We start from the raw sequence: 23778 nt of genomic DNA, 5'->3' as shown, positions 1-23778 counted from the left end.
ATGAGAGTTTACCATCTGGATAGAACCATGATGAGAGTGGAACAGTGTGGCTGTTTGGTCTTAAGTTTTGTCAACCTTTTCCAGTCTTGCCTCAGAAGTTCAAGTCAAACTACGGTAGTGAATACAGCGTTGATTCCCTTGAGGATGACAGAACGGGATTATTCGTGCAAATAAAAGTGTTTATTGGACCAACACGTTCAGGTCATTCTAATAAATCACCAGGAAATCATCACCTAGATCATTTGTCATACACACTACAATATGCTGTGGTTTCCGTTAATGTCAAGGGGAAGCAGGAGCAGTTTCCTTTTCTATCTTTTTTCAATGTGAATGAAATAGAGCCTTGAATGGCTCCAATAGAAACCCAGGATTATAGCAGAAACAAAATCCACTGACGGCAGAGAGATGCTTTATCTCATTGTTGCTCATTTCTCGAGTGCTTACTTGGATCAAGACAGAGGCAGGACCTCTGCAGTAAACCATGTAACAATAGTATTGCAACAACATCCATTAGCAGAACCAAAGCATCATCACAAGTAGCAAGTCTGAGCTGCTGAATTTTATGAAGCATTGTGGGTGGTGTATTTTTATCATCCAATGTGTGCGCTCTCTTGTGCAATATTACTATGTCAGTGCAGCGTACACCAGGTGCATGCTGTATTAATCACTACATAGGACAGAAATATAAACCAAACACATTTAGGTGCTGTGAGAGTCGGCAGCTTCCTGGAGTTAACCTTGTTGTCACTGTGAGATTGCTGTATTTGCCTTGTCGAACCTCTACTAAAGACTCAGCTCACTGATAGTAGTTACCACAATTGAACATAGTTACGCAATAAAGTTGATAGATTGTCTGCTGAAGCAGTAACAATAGTCAGACCAACTGAACATGACAACAAAAGCAAGACAGGATGATGGTGCCACACTTCACAACCCGATGTGTGACCTTTTCAAAGACTATTTCTTATTTCACATGACTTGTCACTACTGGCAGCATATTATCAAAAACATGTTAAGTTAGGGACTTTTCTCTGGAAATCTTTTGGTGTTCCAGGTGACACATACTGTATTTGCATGGAAATTACAACATACCAGTAACACAAGATAAGGGTGCAGTGTGAAAAACACTTGTGCCCAATGCAACTGCATTCACTCACCATCTGTAGGCCTATGTATGTGACCGCAAATCTGCTATTCTGCGGCTAGCATCCCCTCCTGGGACTGTGGTAATTATACTTCCCTTTTCTGTGAAATTTTGTCATAAACTAAGTGACTTCAGTTGTGAATCAGCTGATAAACATCTGCGAATTCTTCAGCTCTATGCTCTTTACTTACCATAGTTCTGCAACAGAGGCTTCTCACCTCTTCCTGACTCAGAGAGAAACTAATCCTTCTGAAACCTCTTCACCATTAAGGAAAGTTATACTCTTTTAGTGTCATGTTGCAGTTTGTATAAGTCAAGATCCTGCCTTGAGGCTGAAGAGAGAGAAAAAGAAAGGATGTAAAGGTAGATTACAAGAAAAAAGCCTTTAACAAAGACGTGCACAAGAAGATAATTCATTGCACCTGCTCAGACAATGTCCAGTAACCTAAGACAGGCTTTCCTGGAAAAGATGACACCTGTATAAATGAAGCTGCTGCAGCTGGGTGTCACATTTTCATTTTGCACAGATACACACACACTGAGAGGAAGACTTGTATGCATACAGAGTCACACAGTGGAACAGCTGCTCAGATTTAAGCACTTAGATAGTGAAGCAGAGGTGATGTCAGAAAAGTTCCAGTGGAATTTACGGTTCGCTGCAAAAGACAAAATACCCCATGCCATCAGTTAGAAGTGCTTGTTTGCAACTAAGTGTGCAACAATACGTTCAATTTTTGAATTGTGCATTGTGTCCAAACATGTTTTAACTACACCCACATGCCAAAAGTGTTAACCCAGTCTTGATCCAAAACAGCGAGCGATGAAGCTTTTACTCATTAGTATGACAAGGAACTGAAGGCCTGTTAAGATTTACAGCTGGTCTAATCACTGTTGCCAAACCCGCTGGAGGTTCAGTGGAGGGAATGGTGGGACACTGCAGCACCGAGTCTGAATGAGTCAGGGTTACGCAGCTGGCAACATTTTCATATATACATCTTTGTGTTGTGTAGGAGTGAAGGTCAAGGGTTGAACAGCAAATTCAGAGAATTACACAACCTGGAAAGTGGTGTACATAACTCCACTCTAAAAGAGCTTGGCAAACTCTCCACTGCAGTCTGTAATAGGTGAACTTCTATAACAGCGGTCTCATCAGCATGGAGGGTTGGGCCATTACCATAATGCATTTACATTTATTATTAACTGGCCATTGGGAAAGCGCAGAGAATGTTCTGTTTCTGTTTTAACCTTCTTTCAATGTTTTTTTTACACACGACAAACACCCACACAGACTGAGTATGTTTTGGTAGCTTCTTCAGGAGATATGAGCTGGTTGTTCAGAACAAATCCACACTCATTATTATGAGCTGAGTTCAGAGAATAAGGGGATTTTCTGGATCATATGAGGACATCAGTTAATTGCAGTAGCCTATTATGTGACTGACTCTTGAGAACACATAATCAAGGGAATAGTTCATTTTGGGAAATATGTGTATTTGCTTTGTTGTTTCATGAGAATATTGATACCACTCTTGTGTCGGTATGCTTTATATGAAGCTGCAATCAGCAACCGGTTAGGTTAGGTTAGCTTAGCTTAGCATAAAGACTGTAAACAGCTAGCTCTGTCCAAAGGTAATGAACTTTTTGAAGCTAGCACACCTAAATATCACACACTGCCATGTCACGTCTCCTTTGTTTGATAAATATGTCGGTTACTGTTGTACAGAGCCAGGATAGATGTTCCTCAGCAGTCTTTATTCTAAGCCAAGGTAGCTAGCTTCTAGCTTACTCTCTGCAAGAAAGCGAGAGAAAGCGAAGAGTGCATTTCCAAAAAAATCAACTTTAACTAGTTCTTTAACATTTGAGTTAACTAGATGTTCACAGAGCAGGTTCTCAGTTATCAAGTAGTAAATGTAGTCTTCTGATTTTACTATTTTTGTCAACACATAAATCTTTGATTTTCCTTTTGTGGCTTGTGTTGACGCTGAAAGACAAATAAAAATGTGTTACATCACCATTTTTGGAGAGATTATGTGTAAAGGATCAAATCTTTTATTTGCAAAGGAAGAGGCGAGCAAATACATTCCCAATGCAAAGTACATCTGACAATGCAAAAGCCAACGTAATTACAAAGAAATAAAAATAAATAAAAAGGTATGGACAAATCAAAATGAAATGTTTGGGAGCACAATCATACAGAAAGCAAACATCATGAACACCGATGACAAATACTCATTTTGTGGTTATAGTTTCCACCCACATCAAGTCCCATGAGAAGGAAACCATCAGGTTATGTTGATTTGGAAAAAACAGCATCTGAGAATTTTGGTAATCTTAAGTGCACGTGTTGATTAGACCTGACAGGAAACTATACCACATTTTTACATATCAGCCACATGTTGTCTGTTGTTTTCTTCTACTAGCTGCTCCTGCAAACTGAAGATGCACACAGTAGGGCCATAATTCACTAGGAATCCTTTGGTTTCCTACGACAGCAGTACTATTAGAGTCGTAGGTTAAAGACATTGCCAAAGTACAAGATCCTTTCTGACCTTAATGTGTGGAAATAATCTCCTGGGTTAAGTCTGACCATGTGGTTTGCTTTGTTTTTATTGCTTCTTTGAGATATTAAAAAGTGTTATTGGTGTGAATTCATAGAACTTTATGACCCTGATTATGTCTGGAGACAAATACATGCATTGCAAAAGTATGAAATATTACACATTTTGTGCAAAAGACAACGGCTGATCGCCTCTGATATGTTACAATATCAAAAGTGTATTAACTTCGTTTTTACCTCTGGGACATGCTTTGACCCTGTTCTTGACACTACAAGCCTGACTTGTGCAGAGCTACTTGGTGCATTCGGGGAGGACATTTTGGTCTGAATCAATGGCAATGACAGGTTTAGTTTAGAGCCACTCAAGACACTTCTCAGATGAGGCCTGCTATAAACCTTATAATCTTGGCACGCATCATCGTGTCATGTAACAAAGTCTGCTGATTACATTTGCAGCTGGTTGGCTTCAACAAGTGCTTTTTGAATAGACAACATATGTGGAGTCTCTTTGTTTGCAAACGGGTCAACTTAGTTTTTCCTTGTACTGTACTCTACATGATGATTAGTCTAAGGGCCTGACATTTGATCTTTAGGTTCCCACTATTTTTATGAAATCAAACAAAATAAGTCTCAAATAAAAATTCAGAATATGTTGTTGGGTCTTCACCATGTGGTTAAAACAAAGAGAGAGTTCTGCATGTCATTTTGAAAGCCTGGATTGTGAAATCGTGCCAAACCCATAACAGGCGTCAAAATATCACCTGATAGGGAGATTTTGTTCAAACCACAGCACTATTGCCTCATTGGACGAGAGCCAACTATATGATCTTAGGCAGGAGAAATTACATTGGCAAGACCGAAGAAGCTTATCCCCGCTGCAATACGGATGATCAACTTGCCACTTGGCCAGCCGGTAGAGCGTGATCTCAGTTCCAGGTCCTGAACAGGAGAAATTCTCGTGAGTGGGGCTTCCGTTGTTTGTCTTATTCTCCCGTTAAGTAATCGCGGCCAATATTAAGTCTTGTGATTTTCGGATCAGTATTGTTATAGATTAGTAAACTCTGTTAAAGTTTTAAAGAGCAGTTTTCTGTGTTTATTTTGTGTGTTGTGATAATGGTTGGTTGTTATAGTCAGTGCTCGGATTCAACCCTTCACTGTTTACTCGAATGTTTAATGGTACTTTGACAATTTGACATTTTAAGTGAACACCAATTTTGAGACTTTAACCACAATTGGTTGTTGGTCACTGATTTCAGGGTGGTGACCTGTTATTATTAATATAGTATAATAATCTTATTGATATTCATAGTTTTATCAATATCAATCATTTAATTTTCATACTAAAAATAACCAAACCAGCTCCAGCCAGATCCCAACAATGTATTCTAATACCATCATAATCAAGTGTAGCCATAAAGATTGCTTATAAAGAACTGTTCTTTCAGTAAACATCAAGCCACAGGTTTACTTTGACCTTTTTCAACAATATCTTTCTCCCCCCTTCTACTTTATAAAGCACATCACGTTCATGCCAATTTCACTAATAATCTTCTTATAAATACGGGAGAGCCATTGTGGTGGATACGGTGTGATTATGTGGTGGAGCAAGCTGTGCAGCTGTTTGGCTTTAATTAGAGTATTAGCAGGATGCCGAGCCGTGCTTTTCATCAGAGGACCAAAGGAGGGAGAAGTTTCACAATGAGCTCCCCTGCAGAGCTACTTTATCACTGATGTTGATAAGACTAATCTCCTCTGTGAACATTGAGATATGATATTCAATGAAAATCTAATAATAATTAACATGTTGCTTTTGAATACATTAGCAGACGTTATTAAGCTGCAAGACAGAGGATTATTTTTCAGGTTCATGGGGTCTGATGATTCTTGGCTGTCATCATAGTTACACCCTTGTTTTCTGCTTTGGCAGATGATTCACTATTATTGCTTTAGTTTCCCAAAGAATAGGTTTTGTCATTTCTGACATGTTTATTATTTCCTGTAAAATATTTTTTATTTGCAGCTGATCATCATCCTGCCTTGCAATACTAAATCACTTAGAGATGCATTTATGCTTAATTCCCACTGCAAGGTTCAACTCAACTGATTTTTGATACGAGGTCCTTTTCTCTATTTCATTCTCCACAGCAGATCATGACCCCTCTCTGTAGGCGGGATTCTCAGCTGATCGTCTTAGCAACGGCAGGTGAAATGGCTGTGACATCATCTTCAACACAACACTCATTAAATTCTTTAATTGGCAACCAGCTGTAGTGTACGCCATAGTTGTGCGGGCTGCCATTTTCTTAAAGGAGCAGTGTGGGGGATTTTGGTGAGGTAGCAGACTGCAATAACCGAATAGCCCTTTGCGCCCTCCTCCCTTTCCAAGCATGTCGAAGAACTACAGTGGCCTTCAGGTAACATAAAAACCCATAAGGCTCTCACTAAAGCCAGTGTTTGGTTTTTCTGTTATGGGCTAGAAACATGGTGGTACAACTAGGCGGACTCACTATGTAGACATGGGGCTCATTCTAAGCTAACAAAAGCACAACAATTCTTAGTAAAACATAGTAATGAATATTACTGTATTATTATTGTATTACATTTCAGCTAATAGATCCCCCCAAATCCTTCACACTGTTTTTTTTACATCTGGGTTAACGGCTCTTGACGGCTATTTAAAAGTGGCACGCTTGTGCAGGATGTCCTTTGTCATGCAAGTGACTATTTAAGTAACCAATCAGTGGATTGCGGTGTTTTAACTTTACTTGGTACCGTGACTGAGGTAGTAAAAAGAAGTAACAGGTGCTATATACAGCATAACACCAACCTGAAAGTCTTCTTCCTACATCATGAAATATTCATTTAGACAAGTCGTGTGGGTGAAGTTTCTCATTATAAGTGTGTGAATACACAGAGGCATTTCCTCAAACCTCTCAAAAAACTGAAGCAGTTACATGTATGAAAACCTGTCCAAGCATTGTATGCACACTGAACAGAAAAAGGTATCAAACAACTAGATATTGAGCATTTTTCCTCTCCTTATAATTATTACAAAAGCCAAATCATACCTGATAACCACCTTTTCTTTATGTTTAATGTAAAAATCTCCATGCCAAAATGTGACCGCCCATTACACATATTGTACTTCAACAACATGTTTTTCTATCGACCCATAGACCTTCATACAGAGAATCACACGTTTCCACAAAGTCATGCTGCTTCTTCACTGTGACCTTTTTTTCATAGTCCTTTATTTCTATCTTTCTTATATTTTTTTATTAAAAAAGCTTACTAGATAAAGCGGACTAATGATACATTATAAAATGTAGTGTCAACTAGGTGAAGGTGAATCGATACCTGAAGTACATGAAGTGCCTGAAGTATGCAATGTCTGCATGTCAATAACACAAACATATTTGTTGTGTCATTTCAGCAATTACCTTTATCCCCAAAATAATTTGAAGAGGTCTGCTGTCTTTAATCTGTTTGATGCCTGGCAGATGGATCTAAGCCGGTCTGGAATCCTACAGATGTTCTGAACTGTCCAAACAACAAGTTCCTAAAAATGGTCATTTTGCGGTCATGGCCTCCAGGTTTGACCTGTGACCTTGTTCTCTAAACTCGTCTATCAGCACCATCATTTACACAACTCCACACCTTTACCACCACTAATCTCATCTGGTTCGTAAAGGGTAGGAGGAGGAAAATGGAGATTAACATCTTTGTTAAGATATTTAAATAGATTTTATTTTGTTTTGAATAAAGTGCAATTTAAAACCTTAATTTCGTGAACTTCATTACATTCTGTCCTTGCAGTGTAATTCCCCATTCCATAAAGGGGCAGCTGGTTAAAAGAGCAAATGAAACTCTGGAGGGTAAGACAAAAAAAAAAAAACTTTAGATATAACTTTTCAGTCTCTCATTTAAGTCTATCTTTCACCACTTTCATTGCCCTCGTACCCCCAACGGCCTGTAGCTATAATTATCTGACTGCGCTGTGAATGGGGAGCAGCCTTAGGTTTCCAGATTAATTACCTTTGCGTGAACTTCACTGCTGGCGTTACTTCATGAATAAAGCTGTCGGACACACTACACCTGACGGCTGGGAGAGGGAGGGCTAACATTGAGGAGCTGGACTTATCTCAGAGGGTTAGACAAGCCATTGGAGATTATGGGTGCTAAATGATGAAGAACAGAGTCTGAAGACAAAGACGTTTTTCTTTTCTTTGTTGGGATAGATGATTCAATAACTTGCTGTTTGGTTGGATTTATCTAACTAAATTTGAGTTTCCTGATGGATAAATGAAAACATTCTTTGACATTTTCTTTCATCTTGTTACAAAGGTCACTATTTAACAACATGATCGGACCCTGATGTCCTTGTTCTGATGTTCTGGTGTTCTAAAATACATTCACCCACACAGTCCTGGGAATCTTCTTCAGCTTAATCAATTTTAAGGGACTTTAAGGGACAGCGGGGAATTCCTTCCTTAGCTGATCCGTACATAGATCAGGGTTGAATGCTTGCTCTGGCTGAAGAAAGATGACATGACCATTAAAAGCTAGTTATGATATTAAAGTAATCCTTTTTTATTTTTGGTTTATTAAGTGGTACTATTCACAGGTTTCTGTGTTAAAGCATGAAAATGTATAGCTGAGGCAGGGTTTCCACCAGTAAATGGCTAGACCTGCAGCCCGCCAGGCCGAAGTTAAGATAATCCTTTATTAGTCCCGCAGCGGGGAAATTTGCAGACTTACAACAGCGTAGCGTAAAGTGCACACAAGAGACATAGTAGAAGAAGACAAGCTAAAAATAAAAAATAAACAAGTATTATAAATAAGCAATAAAATAAAAACAGTAGAAAAAACAACAATAACTGAAATATTATATTTACTTTAACTATTTTAACTTTTTAACTTTTTTAACTATTTTAACTATTATTGCACAGTGTAATGTGTGATGTATTGCACAGGTTTTTAGTGTCATGTTATTATTGTCATGTGGTCTGCTGGGAGCAGAGTTGGTTGTGCAGCCTGACAGCAGCAGGAAGGAAGGACCTGCGGTACCTCTCCTTCACACACCGGGGGTGAAGCAGCCGGTGGCTGAAGGAGCTGCACAGAGCTGCCAGGGCGTCCTGCAAGTTGACCCCCCACTGGGCCTAGCATCTGTGATATGAAAAATATATATTTAAGATGTTTTTTAACTACAGTTACAATAGAGCTGCTCAGTTGAATGTTACATAATGGTTGGCAAAGCTCACCAAGATGCCCTTTAAGGTGGCTATGATCACTGTTTTTTTAAATAACAATGTTTCAAATGACAATGTGGGAACTGTTTAAGGTGAAAGAGGACCCCCGAAGTGATGAACCTAAATAGAATTATCACGCAAATCTGAAGTACCCTGCTGATTAACAGAGCTTTAGAGAGTTTTAGCTCATTGTTCAGCTGTCAGGTCCACATCGTTACTGTTTTGGTTCATTCTAACCGCTCTCATAGCGCCACTTTTAGAGCAGCAGGCAATGGTTTTCAGAGAAAAAAGCACTGAAAACCCATTGTACGCTACCTGTTTTGTACCAAATGGCAGACAGGCACAGTAAGCAAATAGTTTACTGCGTTATGGTGAACATAGTGGAGCATTTAGCAGCTAATGCCTTGTTCATATCACACAACATATAACACAACAATATAACACAGCAATATAACACAGCTTTGATTTTCTGCTTGCCGACGGTTTTTGGAGCTCACTGACGAAATCCCGAGATCAGATGCAAGTTTGCGTTGTCTTGGTGCTCGCAAATAGGCATTTGTGCAGCGCAATGTGTGGACTGTCCAAAGAAGCAAGCCGGGAGTCTCATTGGTGCCTCACAGAAGGATTCCAAATATCTAACATATAAATATCTGGCCATGTCAGGGATGAAGGGAAACCTGGGGAGGGGTCGCCTTGCATGCAGCCTACCTTTGTGAGCTGTGTTTTGCATTGGCAGCTGCTGCTGCTGCTAGTGTTTGGGATGTTAACATGAATAAACATAACACAGTGACTGATCGACTAAAGGGAAACAGTTATGACACACAACAGGATATTATGTGAATAATATGGTGTATGCCGTCGAAAACATCCGGAATCATGGACGGTGTCACTTCTCACATGTGTTTAAGGTAATTTTAATTACACCAGTTGAAATATCTCTTAGTTTACACCTAGCAGACGAGTAGTTAAAGTTTTAATATATTAAACAAGAAAATTATGTTTTTCTTTTGTCAGAATGTTTCTTGCGTGCTTGCGTACTCTACATATAAGAGTAAGACTCACATGTACACATGTTTCTTCATATGGTCATACATGTGGCAATTGTTCTCTGTGTCACTGGTGAGAGTTGAAAGTTCAGCTTGAATGCAGTGTGAGAACGCCCCGGGCTGTTCTCTGGGGAATTTTACAGCCATCAGGGGTCACAGCTCTGTCTAATGCGAATGACACATTAGCAGGTAATTACAGACCACGTACTCTGCAGCTGTATGGGACATGCCTGTGCGTGTAGACACAAACACACAGTTCCTTGTGCATCATAAAAGCGATGATTCGAGATGTTGACTGGGGAAGTGACATTTTTAGCCTGTGTACATTCTGATCTACAAATATAAATAGTTGCTCTGTATAAGTCAAAAACCTGTTTGTGGACATGAGCTACATTCTCTAGTGTAATTTGTGGTATTTGATTAGAGGAGTTAAGAGGAGCAGGCTGGTTTGAAATTGCCTTCAAGTTGTTCATTCAGTTCTTATCATGTTCGGCTTTGTCGGCCAGTGCTGGATTACTAACTTATGTTTTTGTACTTTGCTTGTGTCTTCAACCAATTAAAAAATGGCATCAAATTTGGATGAAGTTCAAATTTAAGACAGTGTACAATGGCTCACCTGACAGGGATCCATCACATTTGTTTAATTTAAGACAAACACTTTATCAGCCGTATTGTCGATACAAACACGGTGGGATTTCTCTTTTCACTTCATCCACACTTGTGGCAGACATATGGGGTCTGGATCCACGATGCAGACTACGTGAGTCAGAGGAGTCATAGGAAGTCATCATCTCAATCTGGATCCAGTCTGGCAACAACAGAATCAGAGCACTCATTGTATGTCTCCTTCCCATGGAGGAAACAACTGTCAGTGGTTATTCACTGTATTTTAACCTCATCTATCAACACATGCCACAGGGCAATAACAAACGAGGGTAGGATGACGAACAATGGCGCAGAGAGGAGATTCACATCTGCACCTTATACCTGAACTTTAGTGGAAGAATAAAGAAAAGCACTGTGATGAACTGATGACACAGTGCATGCTGGGATTGGCACCAACACCCTCTGTGACCCTGAACGTGATATTTAGGTGAAAAAAAGGATGGATGGGAACTAAACGAAACATTCAAACTGAGTTCTTATACTGGAACAGAAAAAATATATACTTAAACCATTGTTTAGCATAAACACAAAGTGCGTGGTCCTGCGTCTTGACTGAAACGTGTGACGCGTGTGTTCTTCTACGATATAAATATTAAATATCTGTTAAATCTGTTGTTTTGTCCGTGGTATCTTGACTCAGTTAAGATTTGAAAATCCCCTAGTTTGCACAGCCATTAGCCATTTTTGGGGCCATTTTTTCAAACTTTTTTTTCTGTATATGGCAAAGAAAAAAGGATGACTCTATTATTGGTCCCTCCTAAAAAGCTCTGATATGAATAATTGGTTTTCCAATTGAATTGCTGATTCAAAGAGATATTTAAACAGGCCACCATACTACAGGAATCAATTGAAACACAACCTCTTTCTGCAGAGGGAATTAGGAGTGTGTTAGGACTTGTTAATATTTCTAACAATAGTGTGATTGTTTAAATAAATGTCTTATGATTCCTCAATGTGTGTTCTCAGGTCTCTCTCTCTCTTTATCAACATGCATAAGTGCATAAACTGCATGCTCACGACTGTCCATTTCGCTTAAGTCACAATAAACTGGACAAACATTGCTTTTCATGTGCAAAAAAACAGAGGGTTGTCTGATTTTCCCCTGACATTTGCTATGTCAATAAAAAGTCAATAAGTGAGCAGATCCTTAGTCCCTGTCACTGAAGTCAACATGAAGTGTCATACTGAGGTTCCCTTTCATCCAGTCACAGAATGTGTCACAGGAGTGAAAGAAATCCGCTCTGAGCCTGCAGTGTAAATCCACCCTGACAGGACTGCTGAGATAGCTCTGCGTCCACGGCAACGCTCAGAGAACTGCCTGCCTCGCCGTCCACACGGCAACAAAGCTCACACAGCAGGCTTCAACCAATCAGGACGCTCCAAAGGTGACAGGCCCGGGCCAGGTCTTCCTTTGCTCTCTGTCGCTATGGCTGCTGCAGGTTTTTTTTTTTGGTTTTCCTGAGAGAAAAACCTGGAGATAGAGAGGGAGAGGAGAGTGACAGAGAGATGGAGAGGGGGAGAGGGAGAGGGAGAGGGAGAGAGAGAGAGAGAGAGAGAGAGAGAGAGAGAGAAAAAAAAAGCATGTCTCTCATTCAGAGAAGTCCAGTAAAGCTTGCAAAGGGTGCACTACAATACATTCACACTTTAAATGTAGCCTACACGTGTACAGTTCAATCTGAATTTTAGCACGTTCTGTGTTGGCTTGCACGAATGTGAATGTGACATTTGAGGATGACGCGTGGATAACTGCGTGGGTGGAACATTTCCTTTTAGTTTACAGTTTCCTCATTTTGTGGTTTTACACCTGTCCATGCTTTTTTACTATATTTTCATGCAGCTTATATGTCTGTGTTTGACTTTAGTGCCGCAAGAAAATATTGTGGGATAGGATAAAATGTCAAAGCGTTGACACACACATCATCTGAGTTTGAGTTTGCACACTGTCAAACTTTCCACAGTTGCCAACAGTCTTTAATTTTATGCCTGCAGCATTTGCAAAGCAATTAGGCCTACTAATTTAACAGTTTGCAGTGGAGACCTGCATGTTAAACTGGCTCACATTATTTATTTTTCTACTTTGAATACATCCAAATTAAACTCAAACAACTATGAGCAACTGCATTTTCGATTCTTTTTTTACAGACTCTCTAATGCACCAGTTTGATCATGCAGAGGCATCTTTTAAGTTCAAACAGTGCAGTGCTGGTGCACTTACATAATGAATTTTTGCACTGAAGTAGTTCTTGGACAGGAGCCTAACAATGACTGAAACTCGATAATGCTTACACAGTAAAAGAAGGCAGCCGAGGTTATTCTGTGTTTGTGGTGTACATATAAAAGAAATCAGACCAGCCAAAGCTCGGCACATTGATGCTTTCAGCGTTCCCACTTAAGCTGTTTTTGAAGGCCGGGTCTCTGTTTACATTTGAGACTGATTGTTCACCAGGTTGTCCTCGATGTGCAGAGGACACGATCTGAAAAGTCTTTGAAAAGAGACAGCCAGTCACAATGGATTTATTGTGTTTGTATCCTGAGGTGACCTCTATTCTCCTCCCAGTGTGTGTATTATTGCTGGAGCCTGTTGGAGTCCATCTGGGTGCTTGGACTTGGTCGCTTCAATCCATGCCAAGAACAATACTCCTTCCTCCTGTGGCCTGGCTATTCTGCTGGCATCGGCTCACTACTTCACTCTTGGAAAGAGTCTTGGCACCACACCCCGACCAATTAAGAAAGACTGTCAAAAAAAAAGTATTAAGTCACTTCAGGATGATAACCTTTGGTTCTGTTAATTAACCTCTTTGTATTCCTTCGTTTGGTTCAGCCAAATCCCTGGAGAGACCTGGTGTTAATGAGGCAATTCAATTGTTAGAAATGAAGTTTAAAAAAAAAAAAAAAAAAAAGACTCAAATTCTCACCTTTCTCCTGCCAAAACTAACTTGTTGACTCATTGTGATACAGTGTCTGAAAAAAACAGAAAAGTGAGAGAATACATTTTCCAACCACAAAAAAGGTGTTAAGATTGACAACAAGCAGGAGTGTGACACTTAAGTCACAGGGTGGACAAGTGCCTTAGCAATTAGTTCACTTTCTCATTTAACAAACAAATTTAACAACCGGATGTTCACCCCTCACAGCTTAGCAGCCGTAAGTCACGGCAGGCCTGTTAAGCTTTGTTTTTCTCCACATGCTGAAGTGTGCATGACAGCTGAAGTAAGAGTGATAGTATGCATTTCAAAAGTTTGGAGGCAAATAGTGTAAGGAATGGATTACAGGGTGTGTTTATCTAAGCAACAAACATCCGGCTAACAAGCTTACTAACTACAGTGGTAAAGGAACGACACTTTCAAGACCAAAGAGCACAACATTAACTTCATAAGCCTCATTTAGGACACGCACATCTACTCTGTATTATTTCCTCTCTTTGCGGATTCCATTTAAATGATTTGGGGAAGTTAACTCTCCTGCAACCACAGCAAAAGTATTTTATTTAGTAACATTAAAAGTAAGTATGAGTAAGCTGCCAAACAGTCTGACAGACAGTGATCTTTCATTTGTGTTTATTTCACTTATCAGACTTATAGTCCAACACTAGCAAGAACAATGCTGGAATTTCTTCTAGTGTTAACTTCTACATATATCAACTGCTGAGGCTGAGTGACTTGTAACTGACAAGCAGCTTCATTGTCATAGCTTAAAAGGTATGAAGCCATTAAGTGCATGTTTAAGAATATTTTTTAACAATTCTCAGCAGAAAAACACTACAAAATAAGCCAGAAACTGCATCTTTACCTACTTTATGAAGCTCAGTTAGCATCGTAAGTATACAATCTGCTAGCAAAATCATTGCTCAGTATCTAAAAATGAGAAACTGTTTATGTCTCCCTTAATGTTTGAAAAGTGATCCATTTCACACATTTTCTGTAACGTTTTCTCACTAATGATGCAGTGTGTTGGACAGTCCATATATATGCATGTCAAAATATACGTGACCATGCAGGGCCACACAAAGCCACATATAGCCCATAGCGCATTTAATAGTTATTTTGAGTTAACTGAGTTAATGTCTCATGTCACAGCTGAGATGTAGATAATTCACTTAAAAGGAGATAGACATCTGAGAGTTCAGATAGTGTGGGTGATGTGTGAGACATGGTGTGCCAAACCATGTCATCTGTCCTCCACTCAACCACAGCAGAGTCAATACTCAACATCAAATAGTAGCTAATAGAAACAAACTAATTAAATAGTTACTGTAGTACCAGCCCTATTTATAAAAATACAACTATGTCATTTTTGGCCTTTGCTGTCTTACAAACGGTGGCAAACATTTTCCTCATTCACTTTAAGTTGTATAAAATCCCCATAAACATAATCAAAGTTGAATTATTTCTTCAAAAAATACTCTCTGCAGATTAGTATGTCATTCTTGCTGATCTTCGACACGCAGAGTAATGGCACATTTTGCAAGTCAAGTGCTCCACTGGACTGCAAATTTAACTCCTGTCCTTCAGCTGGCAAATCATCACTTCACTCAGCTGAGACTGCGTAGCAAAACATCACAGCGCAGCGCTCTCAGGGTTTTCCCACGACCGCCTGTCCTCAACAGTTGGCCCTGAACGTTAGGGAGACAGGTGCACATCTTTGACTATGCTGTGCATTCGGTGTAAGTGCGACTACTTCGGCGACCTTGACTCTTGGCTGAGCAGGGAGGATCTCTCTGTTTGCATTTGCAGGCGTCGGCACACAAATTGACTGTGCACATTGTAAAATGACAGGAATTAATGAAAGCCTTTAGTTACACCAGTTTATTTGAACAGTCTGCACGTGGAGGCGTTCACTCACTGTCTCTGTGTGTTTTGTCTCCATCTTCAGTTTTGCTCTGATGGATACAAATAACAAGGATTATTAAGTCTGTATGTATAACTTTGTTGATGAATAAGGTTCACAGTAGCAGCAACCGTCATTGACTGCCATTTAAAAAAAACAAAAAAACAAAAAACATGTTCAGCGTCCAGCTATACACGGCCAAACTCAGCCACTTTTACTTGGTGTTTCTGGCTGGAAACTAGAATCCTGTCCTCTTTTTTTTCTTGTGTATTGCGTTGCAGTAATGCAACTTGGCTGTTGCGGCCCAACAACAGGTAACAAAACAAAACAAAGTGTTTTTTGAAATTCAAATGATAGTTGGACAATTTGTAAAGTCTGCACGTAAGGTTAGAGAACATTATGTTTACGCTAACTGGAAAGAGTTCAATTTAGCATCAGCAGGTCTACTTGACCAGAGGGCAAACATTATAACACCACAAATAGAAGATCTTCCATGAGCCAAATGGAGCACCGGAGCCTCTATTGTCCCACCAGAACAAACTTTACAGCACAACAAACTCTCAAACACATCTCCACCTTGGCAGCACACACGCTGTTGAGGACAGAAGCTCCTCCGCTGGGAAGGAATCAAGCAGCAGCACCATCCCAAACCCTCTGCCCAACCTGTCCTCCAACTGAAAGTTTTGACCTTGCTGTTCAAATTGCTGACTTTTCGACCTCTTCTCAAGCTCGCCTTGACCCCTGCGCAAGTGCACAATGCCCCTGGCTTGGGTCAGATTGCATGCCGTGAATACCTGGAGCGTGGGTATACTCATGGAGCGAGGCGTGCCAGCAGCGCGCACATGAGGAGAGCAGCAGCTGCCGTGTAAAGCTGCTTGTTATGAGCCTGTGATACTTTCACATACCGAACGGTCAGTGAGTATGGATATGAGATGTGGCACGCTCAGGGGAGTGACACAGATATGGGTGTAACTGATGTGTGAATGTGTCTCGTGTGTGTGCAAGAGTGTGTGTTTATACTACCAAAACCATAGCAATGTGCAGTGCACTTAGATGCATGGGATTCTTAGTAAGCTATGCACTGCATGTGCACCAGGGGCATGTTAGTTCGTGTATCTCTGTCCTATCTACTTATAGCTTCTGGAACACTGCTGACACAACTCAAGTACAGTGTTTGTTAAGTGTTTAAAGCACGTGTAACCTTAGCAGATATTATCCTACACATACCACTGTACCAGTAAAAGTAGGGATTGTGTTAGAAGTGTGTGTCTGTACATGTTTGTACCATACACCCTTCTCCACATGCTCCGGCAATTTAAGATAAGGTTGGGGGCGGGGTCTTGGTAGCATAAGTCAAAAAACGCTGATGGAGACACGTCTTAATGAGGCGGGCAGGGCATGAGGAGATGGACAGTGAGTGACAGCAGTATGTGGCCCTGTTGGCCACCTCGGCCCCTAAACTGAAAGGAAGCCTGTGAGTAAACAATAAGGGATGCTTCCTTGCCACACAGACCATTTTAATGGCGGCTGTGATAAGAGCGATAACAACCTCCCTGCCATGCTGTGCTATTCTGGGAGGAAGGGGGGGTTTGGAAAAACAGGATATCCCCCTTTGTTTGGGTTGGTGTTAGTTGTTGTGTGTGCGTGCAAGCTTTCTTAGCGATAGTGATGGGCTGTGTCATATAGTCACATTTCTTTTTTTTTACCCAGTCTTGTCTGCAGATTGGTATGTGGGTCAGAGGGTTACAGGGGTCAAGCATGGGGTTACAGCTGGTGCTCTCCATATTTACACAGTGATACTTGGAAAGACCTACACTGACAGGCTCATAATTATTATGGAACCACAGTGTTGTCGGTTGATTAAATCTTTATTTCTATAGTACCATTAAGACTGAAGGTAAGCCTCGCACAAAGAAGAGCAAAATATAAGAATTAATAGGGTATGCTGGATATAAATAAATGCTAAAAAATATGATTTGCTGGATTCTCTGCTAAATTAGCTGACTGGGGTATGAAACTTTGGGAATCTGATGTTTTTAGGCCAACTGCGAGATGCTGTTAGCCTAAAACAACATCTCGTTCTATTAGTTTTAAGGGAATGATCTTCCTGAAACCTTTAATATCTTGGCCAGTTTGTAAAAATATCCCCTGTCAACTGCTAGCAAGTTGGTACAGCGGTACCAAGATCTGCATATGTGCTTGGTTACACTTAATAAAGCCTTATTGGGAATATTTTGTTTAATGAGACCTATCTTCATGGGAGTTTTCTGAATTGATTGCTGGTTGTCAGTTGCCAAGTGTCATAGACTGTACATGAAAAGTGGTCATAGTCCCTGTGATGTCACCTAGTGACGTTTAAAGTCTCTAGTATGGCTTTTTGGTCTTCGCCTTCTTGTTTTTTGGAACCAGAAGTACACGAGAGAGTGGATGCTAAGTATACCTGAACGACATTTTAAGATGACCAAAATGGTTCACTTAACTTCTGTGAACTGAAAAACACACTGTGAAAGGGTTAAAGTTGTAAAATGAGGACATAGACAACTCTCAGACCCAACAACGCCTTGTTCGTCACCAGTCAATCACAAGTTAACCAAGCCCTAAACTATACTGTGCTTTATTGTCTATTTTACTGTAGATGGGACCATAATTGCCTAAATGAGCATCATGCTGTATTGAAGAAGACCTCAAACTAGCAATTGAGACCATAAAGTCAGGTTCACAATGTTTAATAAATCAGGTGAGAAGTAGGGTAATTTATCATAAACTTCTATACAATCAGATTTATTTTTATGCCCAGAGAAATCACCCCTGATGACCTTTAGCCTTCCCTTTTCAGAACCGCAAGTTGTCGCCTGCTTCATGTAGAGGTGCTGTGAACGCATTTTTACCTGTATACAAACACTTGTGTGTCCCATAAAAGTCAATGGTGTTGAGTTTAGTTCTAGTTTTAAAAACTTAAAGTCCTCAACATACTTTTCTCATAATGCAGAGAGACCAAAGTTGTGGCACCACAATGTTCCATCACATTATCAGAAATCACTTTGGTTGCTTAGTTTCATCCCATTTTGAGGTTCACGTAAAGTGTTTTTATGTGTTTTTAATCGTCACGGCATATATGTTCTCTTCTTTTTGCACCTCCTCCCTCCTCCTTTGTCTCTCTCTGTGTGAGAGTGGAGTTATCTGTCAAGGAGGGGGGGGGAGGGCGGCTCCACCACCCGCCCTGCACTAATCCATCCCTCTCTCTTTAACACACACTGGCAGCATTGAAAGGATTTGTTTTTCTACGTTCCCTCATCTCGCTCCCTCCATTGCTGATCTCAGGTTACAGCGGCTCTGTGTTTCCCTGTCAGCTTTGCAAAAAATACAAATTCCCAGCTGAGACTTTGGCCTGGACAGGGAGACACAGCTGGTGCCCCCCCCCCCCAAAAAAAACACCAAAGTGTGTCCTCTGTTCTCCTCAACTAACACTAAACTTATAACCTGCAACAGACTTTTTTTTCTTATTTGAGGTGCCGAATCAAAATGTAAGTGCTTTTTTTTTTTTTTTTTTTTTTTTTTACATGTGAATCATGAACACACTTTGGCTACAGTCTCATAAGTAAGTTGTTTATATTTAGCACTATAGCGTTGCAGAATTTGACAGCTGCTCCCACCTGATCCCCATATTTCATCACTGTATAGATACAGAAGATCTTGTTATATAAACAAAACACAGTCCTTAACATGCTTAATGTCTGCAAAATACTTCCAAGGAAGCAGAGCACAAGGACAATCAAATAAAGATACACGATAGCATTACCTTGGTGGCTTGCGCTGATATACACCCAAGCGGATGACGTGTCCTGTGATGAACTGCTGGCCTCTGCAAGGTCCTTTCTTGCCACGATAGATTATTGCCTGCAACACTTAAAGCAGTCTTGGTGTAATTTCGGTCCATTGTAACTTAGTTCATGATAGAATTTCTCTTTAGTGGAAATTTGCGGAAAAGCAGACTCCCACAATAACAATGTCCATCGAGGAAAGGAGCACAGGCCTCCTAGAGCTTTAAAAAAAAAGAAAAAAACGTTTTACATAACACATAACTTGGTTCAAGATTATTTGTGTTAAAGGATCTATATATACGGGATTCATAGCATTACTATAGCAGCAAACAACTATTTGCAATGTAAAGATACAGTGGAGTATCGTCTACCTGAGCAGAGAATGGAATCTCTCTACTTCTGTGTGTGTGTTGTAATCAGAGCGTCTCTGTGCTTTGTTGATATAGCCGGGCATGCGAGTAATTGTTGCGCTCCACTTGCTAGCTCATAGCCCTGCTCTGCACTGTTAGTGCTGTTGCTGTGGTTTGCACTGTTTGGGCCGTTAGAAACGTTAGCTGATACCCATCCACTGATCCTTCTCGGTGTTCAGAGCCGTGTGGAGGCAATTGATATTCTCTGAATCCTGTATTTACCACCTTTAACCAACTTTTTTTTAGCTTCTGCGTTCTTGGGCCCGGCTGCATCCAATTTGTGTAACCTTAATAAAACCATTACTCGCACCTTCTTTATACAGCGACTGGCCAGATGGAGGTAAGGAACTATTATATGAATGAACTATGAATACTCCAGGTATGTCAGCCTGCAAGTTAAACAGGAAGTGGATTCGATATGTTATGCAGTTTTCAACAACAGCAACAGGGATTTCCAGGATTTGTGTTTACTTTTTTTTTGTTTTTTTTTGAAGGCTCACACTGCTTGCCTCAATCAATCCCATTGTCATAAAAGGACAAAAATATAAGAATATACTCCAGATTGATAAATACCAGAATGTCCTATTAAAAAGATAAAGCTGGTTAATATCCACCTTTCATTTCACAATCCTCCACACTGTGGCGAGCTTATAACAAGACCTGCAACTCTTTGAATGTCATGCCATGCTGCAAGCCTCCGTGTGTTATGAAAGTCTCCATGGACAGTGATGTCACCTCTTCACGTGCTTGATAAGAGCCTGGAAAGTCCCCTGTGCGTGACTGTCCGAGCTAATTTGAGAAGCTGGTTAACTGAGGTCTCTCATCAAGAAAAGTCACCAAGCTCCTGTCGTGATCATCTTTCTAATACGCAACACGTATGCCAAACATCAGTATGGTCAGTCAGGAGAAATTGCCTGGTTTTTTTTTTACCTCTGAAGTTATCATAATGTTACTTGAATCTACAGACCACTGAATTGCTTTGTTTCACTAACTGCATGTGTGTGCGCGCACACACACCAGCAGCTGGATGTCATTACTCGTGTTTGCGTGTGCTCTGCTCAGCTCCCCTTTTGGCCTTTGTAAGTGTGTGTGGAGCCAAAGGCTGTTTGCCTGTGCACTGCTGAGCAACCAGGAGTTTAATGTTCTCCACACGAAATTAAGCCTGTGCCAAGATGGACAAGCTCCCCATCATTCAATATCGTGACAGTCGGAGCCATTTTTTTTAAATAAGCCCTACTCACACTGGGAAAAGTTCACTTTGGTGTCATTTAGATTTGAAATGAAATCCTTCCAATGAGGAGAACTATGTAAGTCAGCTGTCACATTGGCCTTTTGAAACACTTAAGTTACAAGGAAGATGTTCAGGTTTTGACAAATCTCTTTATGACCCTGGGAAACTTTTAACGGCTTGTAACGGCTTCTCAACTTTGCATACGTAGTAGTGAGCCAGGCTGAGGTCTATAAAGGTTGGTATTAGCACCAAACCTTATGTTCTGAGTTTTAAACAAGTTATTTAATCAAGTGGGTTGCATCAGTTTCCACTCTGATGCTGCTTCATATGTGTAAAGTTTTTCTAAACGACATTCAGAACATTAATATCAGCATCAAAAACTATTTGCTATGTAAAGATATAGTGACAATACAATTAAAGGCTCACCTAAGGCTATCGACCATATGATGGGTACTCCATTGCCTTTGTAGACTCCTAATCCTTCAATTATGAAGTTATGGATGCAAAATGTATATGGTCAGTTACTGGTACTATACATCTTAGTCTTTGAATGTACTTTGTATCTGACTGTACTATTTTGATGTTTCTGACTGTCTGTTTTAACTGCTTGTGTTATGTCATGTATTGTATGTATTATGTTTTGTCCGTTCTGTGGACCCCAGGAAGATTAGCGGTCGCCATGGCTTCAGCTAATGGGGACTGGAAATCCAGTTAATAAACAATAAACAATAGTAGAGAAATGTCTACTTGGGCAGAGAATGAACTTGCTTTCCCTGAGTTGACCCACGGCGTCGGCAAGGAAGCGTACACTGGGCTCCCGTTGGATTTGGTGATGAGACAGAACCAAACGGAGAACATTCACTTAACAGGAAAATCAATTGCTAGAATGTACAAATAAACTAAACCGAACTGTTAGTGAAACCAATGCATGCATGAGTAGGGTTTATTATTTCTCTCTCCGTGTGAAACAGGTCAGCTTGTGTGCAGCAACATTTGCGGTGCATGTTTAATTCAAGCAGATCTAAATATCCCTTCAAATATCTGACAACCACAACATTATCAACAGCAGCCACTGTCTGACACAAGGTTTACATGTCTGTCAAGCTGTGGGCGAGTGTGTGACGGGAGCAGCAAGTCACACTTTATTTGTGGGTGAAAGAGACTGTATGTGGATGACATCTATGAGAAAAACGTGTCTGATGAATTTTTATGGTCAAGAAAAAAAAAGGGCAATATGAGACTTAAGAGTAGGTTCATCTGTATTTTGGAGGTGTAGATCATCCAACAAATGTACCATTTAGTCCTATATCAAAGAGAAAAGAAATGTTTTTAAAGTGTGTTAATTTATGATATATGTATTGGTCAAATTGGTCAGGGCATGTTTCAGCCGAGCTAGCTGTTTATCCCACCAAGTAATCAATAATTTATTAGAGCACTAAACCTTTCTGAAGTTGGCCATGATTAGGAGGTCTGGAACTGGCCTGATGTTCACAAATCACTTAATGCAGCTTTAAACAATAACTGTGCAGCCACCAAGGACTGGTGAGTAGGGCAGGTGTAACCAATGATTGATTTAACTCTCCACCCACATAACAGGACATATAAACACAGGCATGGTCAGGTTCAGCTCTTTTGTCTGGGGTCCTAATCTCTGTAACATTACACACTCATCACACCTGATGTCCACTTGACTGAGATTTAAGTTTTTAGGGAGACACAGTCCATCGCACTCGTTCCTATCACCATTATGTAAAGCCCATTAAGAGCAAAAAAATTTCCAGAAGTTGTTTCCCCTGGATGCTTGCCAAACTGCTCTGTCTCCTCTGAAACAAACCAGAGCCTGTGATGTGCTCAATGACATCAGGGCCGGCGGCTAGACCATTTTGGATTCATCTGGTAGCTCACAGTAACTAGCTTGGACTTGTGGAGATGTTGGGCCCGTTTCTGAAAAGTTACAGTCTACTGAAGCTGAGTTCATGGGCTGTCCAAATATCAGACATTTCCCAACTACCAGTATTATTAACACACTCATCGAAGGCAAAGTAAGTGGACTTTGTTTTAATTGTTGCTATTCTTCCAAAACAAACAGAAACATGCTGTATGACTTGTGGGTTGCTCCCAAAAGTATTTTTACAAACTTGTACTGAGGCAACCCACACATTACAACCATTCATTTAGAAATGAAAACATACTGAAGCAACACACTGGGTGACAGGTGGTCCATGACATTGCTTCCCAACCTGGGGGTTAGCCTCATTTAGTGACATGACTGGATTGGACCCAAACAGTTGCAGAAAAATCAGGCAGATGGGATAAGTTCAGTGTTTTACAGCTAAAGTAAAGATATATAGACTTACTCACAGGTGCAGGTTCATGCTCCATGTTGCCCCCATGAAGGCAGTACAAAATCAGGCAGGATGTCATATAGGCAGGCAGATTTCAAGTAACAGGATGACAAGATAATGGGATATAAGGATCAGAAGCTTAAAAGCAAGTAGCAAGTAAAAACATGGCAACTTTGACAAACTGGCTGTGAATGGATGAAACTGGGCTGGTATGTAAATCACCTGCATCTCATTCTATCCTGACGAGGGAATGAGATGCAGGTGAGGAGGTGGACAGAGAAGACCCGGCAACTGCAGAGCAGATGAGGGAAGTGGGAACAGGTGTGTGGAAGGGTGGGGCCATCAGGGTGATGGGGAAAGAGGGAACGTCTGAGTTGGATGGATAATAAATGGCAATAAAGGGGCATTTGGAAGAGGAGAAAATCGAAAGTTATAGAGCCATTCATTTCCACACATGCATTATTTTATCTGCCAACTGTCAA

General features: G+C 40.5%; 1 long non-coding RNA gene across 4 annotated transcripts; it reads right to left on the bottom strand.

Moving 5' to 3' along the window:
- Positions 1-12826: 12826 nt before the first annotated feature.
- LOC129107449 (uncharacterized) lies at positions 12827-23532 on the bottom strand. 4 transcript variants are annotated; one of them, XR_008531876.1, is made up of 4 exons: positions 23309-23532; positions 15505-15541; positions 13578-13623; positions 12827-13396 (listed from the first exon to the last, which is right to left on the bottom strand). It is a non-coding gene; the product is annotated as an uncharacterized LOC129107449 (long non-coding RNA). The 4 variants fall into 4 exon arrangements; XR_008531875.1 differs by having other exon boundaries at positions 23313-23532; XR_008531877.1 differs by lacking the exon at positions 15505-15541.
- Between the last annotated feature and the right edge of the window lie 246 nt (positions 23533-23778).

Source organism: Anoplopoma fimbria, chromosome 18 (assembly GCF_027596085.1).
Source record: "Anoplopoma fimbria isolate UVic2021 breed Golden Eagle Sablefish chromosome 18, Afim_UVic_2022, whole genome shotgun sequence".
In the NCBI taxonomy this organism is placed as follows: Eukaryota; Metazoa; Chordata; class Actinopteri; order Perciformes; family Anoplopomatidae; genus Anoplopoma; species Anoplopoma fimbria.
Note: the sequence above shows the minus strand (reverse complement) of the source record. Positions and strands in the feature narration are given on the sequence as shown.